Below are 13,767 nucleotides of genomic sequence, written 5' to 3' on the forward strand. Positions count from 1 at the left end.
GTAATAACTTCCTGTATGAATCACAGGTTTTATTTTATTCATTTCCGAATTGTGAGTAGTTATGAAGTGTACATAAGCCCTTGTTGACTAAAGTTTTTTTTCTGAAGTCTTAGGATTTCTCTCTTTTGGATATTCTGAAGAAGGTTTTTCCGAAAGTTTGTTTATATTCCAGACGACTCGAATGCTCTTCTCGTCTGCTGGTCTATTCCTTATTAGTAGAAATCTCCTTCCAGGCCATTTTAAAGTCTTTTTCAAGTCTTTTTCAAGTCTTTTTCGATCTTTTCAGTCTTTTCCAAGTCTTTTCAAGTCTTTTTCAGTCTTTTTCAAGTCTTTTCAAGTCTTTTTCAAGTCTCTCCAAGCCTTTTTTGAGTCGTTTCAAGTCTTTTTCGAGGCTTTTTCAAGCCTATTCAAGTCTTTTCAAGTCTTTTTCAAGTCTTTTCAAGTCTTTTTCAAGTCTCTCCAAGCCTTTTTTGAGTCGTTTCAAGTCTTTTTCGAGGCTTTTGCAAGCCTATTCAAGTCTTTTCAAGTCTTTTCAAGTCTTTTCAATTCTTTTCAAATCTTTTTCTTCCAGCATTTGCAAATCATCGGAAGTTTATCGTAAGGTTGAGATTCTTATGATTTTTGTAATATTTGTGGTTCAAAATATATTTTTGTCAGCATTAAAATGTCAAAATTAAGAGAATATTGATTTGTAAATACCGAAATTAATAATCATTTATCCTTTTCATACATTCTTAAAAATAAGTTTAAAACTGATAAAAAGACACAATACATTTTCCATTAAATTTGAGATCTTTGCGAATTATAGTTTTGGTAAAATATATTTTAGTCAAAGTAATTTTAAAAGGTGATTGAGGTTTATGGAATTCATACTGATGTCTGTTAGTGACCGCCTAAACTATAGGGGGTTTGCACACACACTTTCGAAATATGTTGGACAATGACACAGAAAAATGTAGAATTAATAAATAAGTTTTATTTACAATATAAAACAAAAATTAATATTAAAAAATGCCAACAGTCCTCATTGTTTACTAGGAAACCAAGTCCTGAAATCTCTCTCTCTCTCTCTCTCTCTCTCTCTCTCTCTCTCTCTCTCCTTACACTGTGTGTGTCTATGTATGATGTATATATATAATTGTAACTAGAATTGTAACTATATATACAATATAATTGTAAATAGATATACAATATATACATAAATATGTATATATAGGTGTGCAAAAATATTTATATATCAATAAATATTTGCAAAATTATCTATCCACCTATATATATATATATATATATATGTATATATACATATATACAAATATATATATAAATAGATAGATAGATAGATAATTTTGCAAATATTTGTTGATATATAAATATTTTTGCATACCTACATAGACATATTTATGTATATATTGTATATATATACAGTACATATATATATATATATATATATATGTATATATATATATATATATATGTGTGTGTGTGTGTGTATTACATACATCCACACACACACACACACACACACACATATATATATATATATATAGATATATATATATATATATACATATATATGTATATATATATATATACATATACACACACACACACATATATATATATATATATATATGTATATGTATATATATATATATATATATGTATATATATACATATATATATGCATATATATATACTATATATGTATTATATAAGGATATATACATATATATATATACGTATATATAATTATCATTATTATTAATTGCTAAGCACAATGCTATAAGCTCAGGGGCCCCAACAGGGAAAATAGCCAGTGAGGAAAGGAAAGAAGGAAAAATTGAATTTTTAAGAAGAGTAACAACATTTTAATAAATATATCCTATATAAACTATAAAAACTTTAACAAAACAAGAGGAAGATAAATAAGATAGAATAGTGTGCCCGAGTGTACCCCTAAGCAAGAGAACTCTAACCCAAGGCCGTGGAAGACCATGGTACAGAGGCTATGGTACTACCCAAGACTAGAGAACAATGGTTTAATTTTGGAATGTCCTTCTCCTAGAAAAGCTGCTTACCATAGCTAAAGAGTCCCTTCTACCCTTACTAAGAGGAAAGTAGCCACTGAACAATTACAGTACAGTAACCCACTTGGATGAAGAAGAATTGCTTGATAATCTTAGTGTTGTCAGGTGTATGAGGACAGAAGAGATTATATAAAGAATATGCCAGACTATTCGGTGTGTATGTGTGTGTGTGTGTGTGGGCAAAGAGGGGAAATGAACCGTAACCAGAGAGAAGGATCTAATGTAGTACTGTCTGGCCAGTCAAAAGACCCCATAACACTCTAGCAGTAGTATCTCAACGGGTGAATGGTGCCCTGGCCAACCTACTACCTATAAACAAACACACAACATCGATTAAGAAGTAAGGAATAGTTGTGTGTGTATAGGGAAGCTAGTGAAGTGAGGAGAGAATTCACTATTACTACAAAACCCATCAACCTTCATTTAAACTATCTGAGTCGTCTTTACTTTTTTACTGTTTAATCATGCAGTAGCATCTACCCAAGCAGTTGATTTCTACTCTTAGCACTCGATCTTTCATGACTTGTTCCTCATATTTCTTCTATAAAAGAGTAAGTTTTGTGGCCTTTTTCTTAATCCTTTTTACTCTTTGCACTCGATCTTCATGACTAGTTCCTCATATTCTTCTATAAAGAGTAAGTTTTGTGGCCTTTTTCTTAATCCTTTCCACTCTTTGCACTCGATCTCTCAGGACTAGTTCCTCCTTATTCTTCTATAAAGAGTAAGTTTGTGGCCTTTTTCTTAATCCTTTTTACTCTTTGCACTCGATCTTTCATGACTAGTTCCTCATATTCTTCTATAAAAGAGTAAGTTTTGTGGCCTTTTTCTTAATCCTTTCCACTCTTTGCACTCGATCTTTCATGACTAGTTCCTCATATTCTTCTATAAAAGAGTAAGTTTTGTGGCCTTTTTCTTAATCCTTTTTACTCTTTGCACTCGATCTTTCATGACTAGTTCCTCATTATTTTTCTATAAAAAGAGTAAGTTTATATAGTCTTTCTTTGTTAATCCTTTCACTTTTCTAGTGATCTACCAGAAAAAGTAGACAATCAAAATATGTGTGGATACAAATTAATATTGTACATCTTTCTCTTAACAACTTTTAGTGTAGTTACAATTATTTTTGTCCATTTTCAGGAAAATGTGTCGAGCTACAATTGTGACGGTGCAAGATGTGAACTGTGATACTTCCAAATACAGTTATATGAATTTCTTAAAGAATCAATTTCATATAACACCTCGAGGTGATATAGTTCTTCTCAAAGAAGCAGGAAAACTAGAAGGACAACGCATCAATAACTATTGCATTTTTCACCATTTGGATGATTATAATCAAATAACTTGGGACAATGAAGGCTTGTGTGCCCATACCTTCTGTTCCCAAGGTGTTGTCCTCTTGGACAAGCAATGAAGGAGGGGAAATGCCAAGCTGCAAATACTCCAGATGTGCTTAAACCTCCCATTTCTGCAAAACCTTTTTCTGATAGTATAGATTGGGACAATATTATGAAGTACGACAGCCCAGTGAAATGTGACTCTGAATATGAACCTCTGATAACCATTCGTTTAGGCCACAATCAATCACATCTTGTTTCATTAGCAAATGGTGTAGAATATAGCTGGATACCAGTAGACATTGGTAAGAGACGTGTATATTACAATTGTTCTGAGTACTGTGTTGATGGAATCAATAATTCTGACGGTTCTGTTGACTACTTTACAAGCTTTTGTTACAGTGATCCAAAAGAGACATACACAAAACTTTGTGCAAATGGGACATGTCTTAGAAAATGTTGTAAAAATGGATATTCAATGGACAAAAATCGCTACAGGTGTGTTCCAGATCCCAATTCTACATTTACTCTTACTACTGACATAAAATTAACTAATTACAATATTGTAATCGGATGGCCACTATGCGAACCAGTATTCAAAGTGGAGGAAAATATTACAATAGACGCAAATGGCAGTTTGATTCTCAAAGACAGGAAATTAAATTCTTCAGATTTCTGTGTTGATATATTCTTAGACAATGAACACCAACACCAAAGCGCCTTGGATTGTCAGCCTGAAACTTCCCTTTGGTCAAAGGTGCGGACATATCTTTTCCCCATTTGTTTTGTCATCTCTCTTATCTTCCTGATGATTACCATCGTCTGTCATCTGTTGGTTCCTAAAATACTTGAAAATGGAGGCCTGCACCAACTGTGTTACATGATAGCCCTCTTCATTGCCTACACTACTAACCTCCCTGTTAAAATGTTACGGGACAGACTCGGTAGTGAGGTTTGCATCTACTTAGGTAAGATCTATTTACAGTAAATATCATTGCAACATCAAAATTTGACATAAATGCTAATTTGTTTCTTTTTTGGCCAGTGTTTTGTGCTAACATTTTCATTTGTTGATCAATAATATGACTGTGATATTTGAAAAAGCCTTTTGCTCTACCTTTTGGTCTTATATAGATGTTCACTTTGCTTAAATAGTACTTTTAGGCCATTCGTTTGTGTCAGTGAAAAGTATTCACCAAAAAAATAATCTTAACTTTGAGACATCTCCAGGTATGATGAGTTACGGCAAATGATCTTTTGTTTTACAGGCATTGGTATCCAGTTTGGATTCCTAGCAGCATTCTTCTGGCTGAATGTGATGTGCTTTGAAATATGGAGGAAGATCAGGTAAGAAAATATTGGTCCTTGGAAAATATTTCCGAATTTCATGTTATCTATTTAATTTCTATATTAAAAAAAAGAAAACTTTACACCTGTCCGTATTTCTTTAGATACTTCAATGAAATGTGGATAAGAAATCAGTCCCTCGGTGAAGAGAACTAATACAAAATCTTGAAGGATATCAAATGTAGAAATGGTGTCTTGAATTTCCCTTAGCCTTTATTGTGCTAACCCAAGATTTTAGCTTATATTTGATGACTCATTTATCAACTCTTGATATCTTTCCAGGAGTCTGAAAAGTTATCGTCCGTGCAAGTCTTATCCAAATAAATACTACATGATGTATGGCTGGGGAATACCTTTTTTGATAAGGTAAGAATACAAAAAAAAAAAAAAAAAGTTCAGGATTAAAGATTATTTTCTCTTTACAACGAAAGAAAATGGAGTTATATTTAAAGCCTTCGATGAACTCTTTGTTAACATTGGAGTTAATTTGTCAGGATTAACTTGGTTTCCAATACCATTGAGTTGCAGCACAAATTTCTTAAAATGGAATTATTTTAAAATACGGCCCTTATTCGTTCAGTAATCTCTTCAGTTGAAATCTTAAATCTTATATATTCATATGTATTATTTTGAAATTGAGACATTCATATGTTTATTATGCTTATTTTCTTTTCAGTGTGTTTACTCTTTTAATGCATAAACATGCTACTGAAGGTGTCAGGGGTGTGATTAAGCCAGCCATGGGTCTTCCAAAATGCTGGTTTCAAGGTAAGGCTAAAATTTCTTGAGAAATGGACAGCAACAATCAAATCCTGTTCTGGCTCTTCCTCAAAAACATATTCATCCAGACTACTCGCTGGGAAGTTTAGTTTCTCCAGAACTATCGATAAGAAAACCAAGTTCCCAAGTTAAACTATTCTTGTCTGATTTTACAACCCCTATAAATATAAATAAACAAAATAAACACACCGTGTGTCTTTATATTGACTAACCATAATTAGAAAAGCATTTTAGAATTTTCCCATCAAATATCAGTGCAACTTTTTTTTCAGTCGACATCGCTCTCCTGATCTACTTCTACGGCCCCATCTCTGTGTTGTTCCTCTTCAACTCTGCGTTTCTCGTCCTCACCTACATCAACTACAAAGAAATGCTCCGGAACTACGAGGAAACCGCCAATGACCTGAAGGAATTAGGAGCTGGGGCCATCAAAAAACAACGCATCAAGCCTTCTTGTATTCCTTGGAGACAGGTCACTGACCACGTCCACGAGTAAGACATATTGTTAACTACTCAATGGACTTGAAATATTCACATGTTGGGGACTTCTTATGTTTGTTGAGTTCCTGTTAGTCACGAAGTCCTCGATACGTTTGTATATAGATAGTTATTTAATTTGGTTCATTTCGTTGCCAATGTATTTCATAGAGGTAAATCAGTAATTAATTGTACCTTCGTTGCAATAGTTTACAGTGTTCAATTTCAGTGTTTAGAAATAGTCGTAAATAGTTATAAAGACATTTGTGAGTTATGGTTTAAGCTGAATAAGTCCTGAGATGTATTGCATGAACACTTGAATTGACATACCCTGAAATAATACTTAAGGACGAGTTCACTTAATACAGGTTGATGTTTAACTCCTATTTGCAATGCAATATGATATATTAGTAATGAAATTATTATAGCGTATATCCTGTTAAACAAGCATTAATAGATCCATAAATAATTATATTCTTATTTTTTCAGTTTCAACCAAAAGTTGAAAATCTTTATCCTTGTGGCCACCTGCTGGATTACAGAAATATTGTCTTGGAAAATACCTCCTCGGGAACTATGGTAAGTTATGGACTCAATTATATTTCTTTTCTTTTCTTATTCATTTAATCTGTTCTGGAATTTGTTGCCAGCTTGACAATGTAACATTCAGTAATGATAAGGATTTGGACAGATTTCCGATGTCTCAAATGTGAAACATAAAAGGGCCTGTCATGATCTCTGGGAAATATTACAAACTGAGCATCAGTAGATATCACAATTTGTGATCATTCAAGAAAAAAATATAACGCTTTAGTAGAATACTTATTTCCGATCTAGTCTCTCATGGAAGCTTTTCACACCACACCGTAACAGATATCAAAACATGTAGATATTAATATGTTATAAACGTAGCTGTGTTTAATATGTTAATTACAATATTTGATTTCTTGCTGTTTTTCAAAGGAAGTTAGTGTTCTGTGTCTTGGCTTTTCATTGGTATTATAGATTAAGTAAGTTCAGGTGGTAATGAGTCACAAAGGAATTCAATTTCTCTTCCTTGTCTTTCCAGGGCCTTAACTGATACCCTCAATTCGTTGCAAGGTTTCTTCCTCTTCATAATTCTTCTGTCAAACAGCAACAAACGTAAGCATTTGAAGAAGAAGTTTCTCAGGCTATTCCTATGGCTTGAAAAATCCAACACATTTCCAGCGAATATGAAGAAGTGGCTGCAGAATAGCGTAAATCGTACAATATCACCAATGAGTTCTCTTACTTCAAGTATCAGCAGTCAGTTTTCGAACTCATCGGTATTGAGAACAATCTCCACTTCAGTCCGGTCATCCAACACTCCCTCTTCTTCTTCTTCTTTCTATGTCCAAAGTTTTGAGTCCTTCGATAATCCTGATGATGGAGTTATTGACCTTTCTCATTCATCTCTTCCGGGATCAGACAGAGTTCAGGCCCCTGCCGATCCATCACTTCCAAGTTCCAAAAGTCCGGAGGTCACTCCAGATTCGTCTTTCTAACAGATGATAAACAAGATGAAGAAGATAAAGCCAAATATAACTGGATCTTCTTTGGCTTCAAATATGTTTCAGACAAAATGTAGACTTTAATTGAAGTTAACTTTTTCTCATATTTTTTTTATGAAGAGCAGTTTTATGTATTACCTGAAATATGTGGCATTAAATGTTACAATCCAAAACTGGGAGAACTTTTTCAAGGAAACAAAATGTAAATTTATTTCAGACATTATAAAGTGTCTGTTATTGGGAGTGCCAATGAATGTATTCTCTTTCTTTCAATTCTTAGAAGTACAAAACATATTCTTCTGTATCTGAAGACTTTTGCCTTCAACATTGGTCGGACCATAATGTATTCATACATTATGTATTACTAATACATTACTGTAATGTATCACCACTTCTTATTGCCGTCACTTAAAGGTATCGTAGAAAAGTGTACATTACTTAAAAAGGGCCTCATTTGGTGCTAAAGTGACAGAATATTGTATTCCATTGCTTGGCTTGTGGATTTCCTGCCTGTAAATCGTATCACGGTAGAATCCAACGCTTAACTGAAAAAGATATCGCGTTCATTTGATAACTATTACTTTGACACTTTTATCTTTGATAAGGAAATGCTTTGCAGACATTATTTTTTAACATTATCTTACACCTTTTTTGCCTATCACATCACGTGGACTGTGTTCATTGTTTGTACTCAATTATTTTGTTATTCAATATTTGAAAAGTGAAGTGGAGTTTATAATTTTTTGGAATCAATACCGGGAGATTATGAATAATTTATAGATGTAAATTATTCTTTCTAATTTTTCTGCCTAATGATAAGAGTTGTTTATTTAGCTTTTCTTGGCGACAAACGAGGAAGCTTTGTGCGTTTTTAAAATGTTTTATATGTTGAGAATGTTTTGTAAATATGTATATGAATAAATTTGTTTCTTGCTTTTTTCTTTTAACTCTTCACTCCTTACACCATATATGACGAACATCTGTGACTGCATAAGATTAGAATAATTTTGTCTTTTGGATGCAACTTCATGAAGACTTTAAGTCCACGTAAACCTTTTTAGATATCAAATTCTGTGAAAAGTCTTTTTACAGGAAGACTTTAAATCCACATAAACTTTTTTGGCGATCAAATTTTGTAAACAGTCTATCCACAGGATGACTTTAAATCCACGTAAACCTTTATGGAGATCAAATTCTATGAGCAGTCTATCCACAGGAAGACTTTAAATCCACGTAAACCTTTTTGGAAATCAAATTCTGTGAACAGTCTATCCACAGGAAGACTTTAAATCCACGTAAACCTTTATGGAGATCAAATTCTATGAGCAGTCTATCCACAGGAAGACTTTAAATCCACATAAACCTTTTTGGAGATAAAATTCTGTAAACAGTCTATCCACAAGAAGACTTTAAATCCACATAAACCTTTTTGGAGATAAAATTCTGTAAACAGTCTATCCACAGGAAGACTTTAAATCCACATAAACCTTTTTGGAGATAAAATTCTGTAAACAGTCTATCCACAGGAAGACTTTAAATCCACGTAAACCTTTTTGGAAATCAAATTCTGTAAACAGTCTATCCACAGGAAGACTTTAAATCCACGTAAACCTTTATGGAGATCAAATTCTATGAGCAATCTATCCACAGGAAGACTTTAAATCCACGTAAACCTTTATGGAGATCAAATTCTATGAGCAGTCTATCCACAGGAAGACTTTAAATCCACGTAAACCTTTTTGGAGATCAAATTCTGTAAACAGTCTATCCACAGGAAGACTAAATCCACATAAACCTTTTTGGATATCAAATTCTGTGAACAGTCTATCCACAGGAAGACTTTAAATCCACCTAAACCTTTTTGGAGATCAAATTCTGTGAACAGTCTATCCACAGGAAGACTTTAAATCCACGTAAACATTTTTGGAAATCAAATTCTATGAGCAGTCTATCCACAGGAAGACTTTAAACCCACATAAACCTTATTGGAGATCAAATTCTGTGAACAGTCTATCCACAGGAAGACTTTAAATCCACGTAAACATTTTTGGAAATCAAATTCTGTGAACAGTATCCACAGGAAGACTTTAAATCCACGTAAACATTTTTGGAAATCAAATTCTATGAGCAGTCTATCCAGAGGAAGACTTTAAACCCACATAAACATTTTTGGAAATCAAATTCTATGAGCAGTCTATCCACAGGAAGACTTTAAATCCACGTAAACCTTTATGGAGATCAAATTCTATGAGCAGTCTATCCACAGGAAGACTTTAAATCCACGTAAACCTTTTTGGAGATCAAATTCTGTAAACATTTTTGGAAATCAAATTCTATGAGCAGTCTATCCAGAGGAAGACTTTAAACCCACATAAACCTTATTGGAGATCAAATTCTGTGAACAGTCTATCTACAGAAAGACTTTAAACCCACATAAACCTTATTGGAGATCAAATTCTGTGAACAGTATATCCACAGGAAGACTTTAAATCCACATAAACCTTTTTGGAGATCAAATTCTATGAGCAGTCTATCCAGAGGAAGACTTTAAATCCACGTAAACCTTTATGGAGATCAAATTCTATGAGCAGTCTATCCACAGGAAGACTTTAAATCCACGTAAACCTTTTTGGAGATCAAATTCTGTAAACAGTCTATCCACAGGAAGACTAAATCCACATAAACCTTTTTGGATATCAAATTCTGTGAACAGTCTATCCACAGGAAGACTTTAAATCCACCTAAACCTTTTTGGAGATCAAATTCTGTGAACAGTCTATCCACAGGAAGACTTTAAATCCACGTAAACCTTTTTGGAGATCAAATTCTGTGAACAGTCTATCCAGAGGAAGACTTTAAATCCACGTAAACCTTTTTGGAAATCAAATTCTGTGAACAGTCTATCCACAGGAAGACTTTAAATCCACGTAAACCTTTTTGGAAATCAAATTCTGTGAACAGTCTATCCACAGGAAGACTTTAAATCCACGTAAACAATTTTGGAAATCAAATTCTATGAGCAGTCTATCCAGAGGAAGACTTTAAACCCACATAAACCTTATTGGAGATCAAATTCTGAGAACAGTCTATCTACAGGAAGACTTTAAACCCACATAAACCTTTATGGAGATCAAATTCTGAGAACAGTCTATCTACAGGAAGACTTTAAACCCACATAAACCTTATAAGAGATCAAATTCTGAGAACAGTCTATCTACAGGAAGACTTTAAACCCACATAAACCTTATTGGAGATCAAATTCTGAGAACAGTCTATCTACAGGAAGACTTTAAACCCACATAAACCTTATTGGAGATCAAATTCTGAGAACAGTCTATCTACAGGAAGACTTTAAACCCACATAAACCTTATTGGAGATCAAATTCTGAGAACAGTCTATCTACAGGAAGACTTTAAACCCACATAAACCTTATTGGAGATCAAATTCTGAGAACAGTCTATCTACAGGAAGACTTTAAACCCACATAAACCTTATTGGAGATCAAATTCTGAGAACAGTCTATCTACAGGAAGACTTTAAATCCACGTAAACCTTTTTGGAAATCAAATTCTGTGAACAGTCTATCCACAGGAAGACTTTAAATCCACGTAAACCTTTTTGGAGATCAAATTCTGTAAACAGTCTATCCACAGGAAGACTAAATCCACATAAACCTTTTTGGATATCAAATTCTGTGAACAGTCTATCCACAGGAAGACTTTAAATCCACCTAAACCTTTTTGGAGATCAAATTCTGTGAACAGTCTATCCACAGGAAGACTTTAAATCCACGTAAACCTTTTTGGAGATCAAATTCTGTGAACAGTCTATCCACAGGAAGACTTTAAATCCACGTAAACCTTTATGGAAATCAAATTCTGTGAACAGTCTATCCAGAGGAAGACTTTAAATCCACGTAAACCTTTTTGGAGATCAAATTCTGTGAACAGTCTATCCACAGGAAGACTTTAAATCCACGTAAACAATTTTGGAAATCAAATTCTATGAGCAGTCTATCAAGAGGAAGACTTTAAACCCACATAAACCTTATTGGAGATCAAATTCTGAGAACAGTCTATCTACAGGAAGACTTTAAACCCACATAAACCTTATTGGAGATCAAATTCTGAGAACAGTCTATCTACAGGAAGACTTTAAACCCACGTAAACCTTATTGGAGATCAAATTCTGAGAACAGTCTATCTACAGGAAGACTTTAAACCCACGTAAACCTTATTGGAGATCAAATTCTGAGAACAGTCTATCTACAGGAAGACTTTAAACCCACGTAAACCTTATTGGAGATCAAATTCTGAGAACAGTCTATCTACAGGAAGACTTTAAACCCACGTAAACCTTATTGGAGATCAAATTCTGAGAACAGTCTATCTACAGGAAGACTTTAAATCCACGTAAACCTTATTGGAGATCAAATTCTGAGAACAGTCTATCTACAGGAAGACTTTAAACCCACGTAAACCTTATTGGAGATCAAATTCTGAGAACAGTCTATCTACAGGAAGACTTTAAACCCACGTAAACCTTATTGGAGATCAAATTCTGAGAACAGTCTATCTACAGGAAGACTTTAAATCCACGTAAACCTTATTGGAGATCAAATTCTGAGAACAGTCTATCTACAGGAAGACTTTAAACCCACGTAAACCTTATTGGAGATCAAATTCTGAGAACAGTCTATCTACAGGAAGACTTTAAACCCACGTAAACCTTATTGGAGATCAAATTCTGAGAACAGTCTATCTACAGGAAGACTTTAAATCCACGTAAACCTTATTGGAGATCAAATTCTGAGAACAGTCTATCTACAGGAAGACTTTAAACCCACGTAAACCTTATTGGAGATCAAATTCTGAGAACAGTCTATCTACAGGAAGACTTTAAATCCACGTAAACCTTATTGGAGATCAAATTCTGAGAACAGTCTATCTACAGGAAGACTTTAAACCCACGTAAACCTTATTGGAGATCAAATTCTGAGAACAGTCTATCTACAGGAAGACTTTAAATCCACGTAAACCTTATTGGAGATCAAATTCTGAGAACAGTCTATCTACAGGAAGACTTTAAATCCACGTAAACCTTATTGGAGATCAAATTCTGAGAACAGTCTATCTACAGGAAGACTTTAAACCCACGTAAACCTTATTGGAGATCAAATTCTGAGAACAGTCTATCTACAGGAAGACTTTAAATCCACGTAAACCTTATTGGAGATCAAATTCTGAGAACAGTCTATCTACAGGAAGACTTTAAATCCACGTAAACCTTATTGGAGATCAAATTCTGAGAACAGTCTATCTACAGGAAGACTTTAAATCCACGTAAACCTTATTGGAGATCAAATTCTGAGAACAGTCTATCTACAGGAAGACTTTAAACCCACATAAACCTTATTGGAGATCAAATTCTGAGAACAGTCTATCTACAGGAAGACTTTAAATCCACGTAAACCTTTTTGGAGATCAAATTCTGTGAAGAGTCTATACTAAGCACACTATCATCTTTAATGAATCCCTTATAACAGACGACAGAAGGTGTGCAGCAATCATTTTCCGTCGCCGAAACCTGGAAATTGGTAAGGTTTTTATTATATTGTAAATATACACATTTATAGAAACCCTTTAGCCACTGTCATCAGTGGAAGCTTCAAGAGATATTAAGATAAAGTTAAATGTGTTCTTCGTGCACACAAACTAGGCCATGAAGAATATATACAATTTATATAATCTCAGCCATTGCATTATACATTCAACCAATTTTATACAAATGCATATGCAATTAATATTGATATAAAATAAATTAGGTTTAATATGAATGTAAACTATATGTCAGGAAAACTTGAAGACAAACAGGATCCTAAACCTTAACAGAAAGAGAAAAGAATGGAACAAGGAACAAATTATTTTGGTGATGAAACTAATAAATATAAATAGAAATAGATGAAAATAAGTGAATGAAAAGAAAAGCAACTCCCCTTCTGGTTCAGTCCTGATATGATCTCCTTGTTTATACGATTGTCAAGGATTGTCATCCTCAAACCGTAAATGTGATTTATTGTTAATATCTTAATTTATGCTTTGTTAAGATCCAGGAGATTAATTTTGGATTCATATTCAATTCAAACAAAGTCATTTCAGGATTGAATTCTACAGCCAGCATATTTGGGGAAAGAAGAAAACCGAATACAA

The 13,767-nt window shown here is 33.6% G+C and overlaps 1 pseudogene; it reads left to right on the forward strand.

Annotated features, from left to right (window-relative positions):
* The window catches only part of LOC137647831 (probable G-protein coupled receptor Mth-like 1), a 9,192-nt pseudogene extending 749 nt beyond the window's left edge, over window positions 1-8,443 (forward strand).
* The last annotated feature ends 5,324 nt before the right edge of the window (window positions 8,444-13,767 follow it).

The sequence above is a fragment of the Palaemon carinicauda genome, chromosome 1 (genome assembly GCF_036898095.1).
Source record: "Palaemon carinicauda isolate YSFRI2023 chromosome 1, ASM3689809v2, whole genome shotgun sequence".
Taxonomy (NCBI): Eukaryota; Metazoa; Arthropoda; class Malacostraca; order Decapoda; family Palaemonidae; genus Palaemon; species Palaemon carinicauda.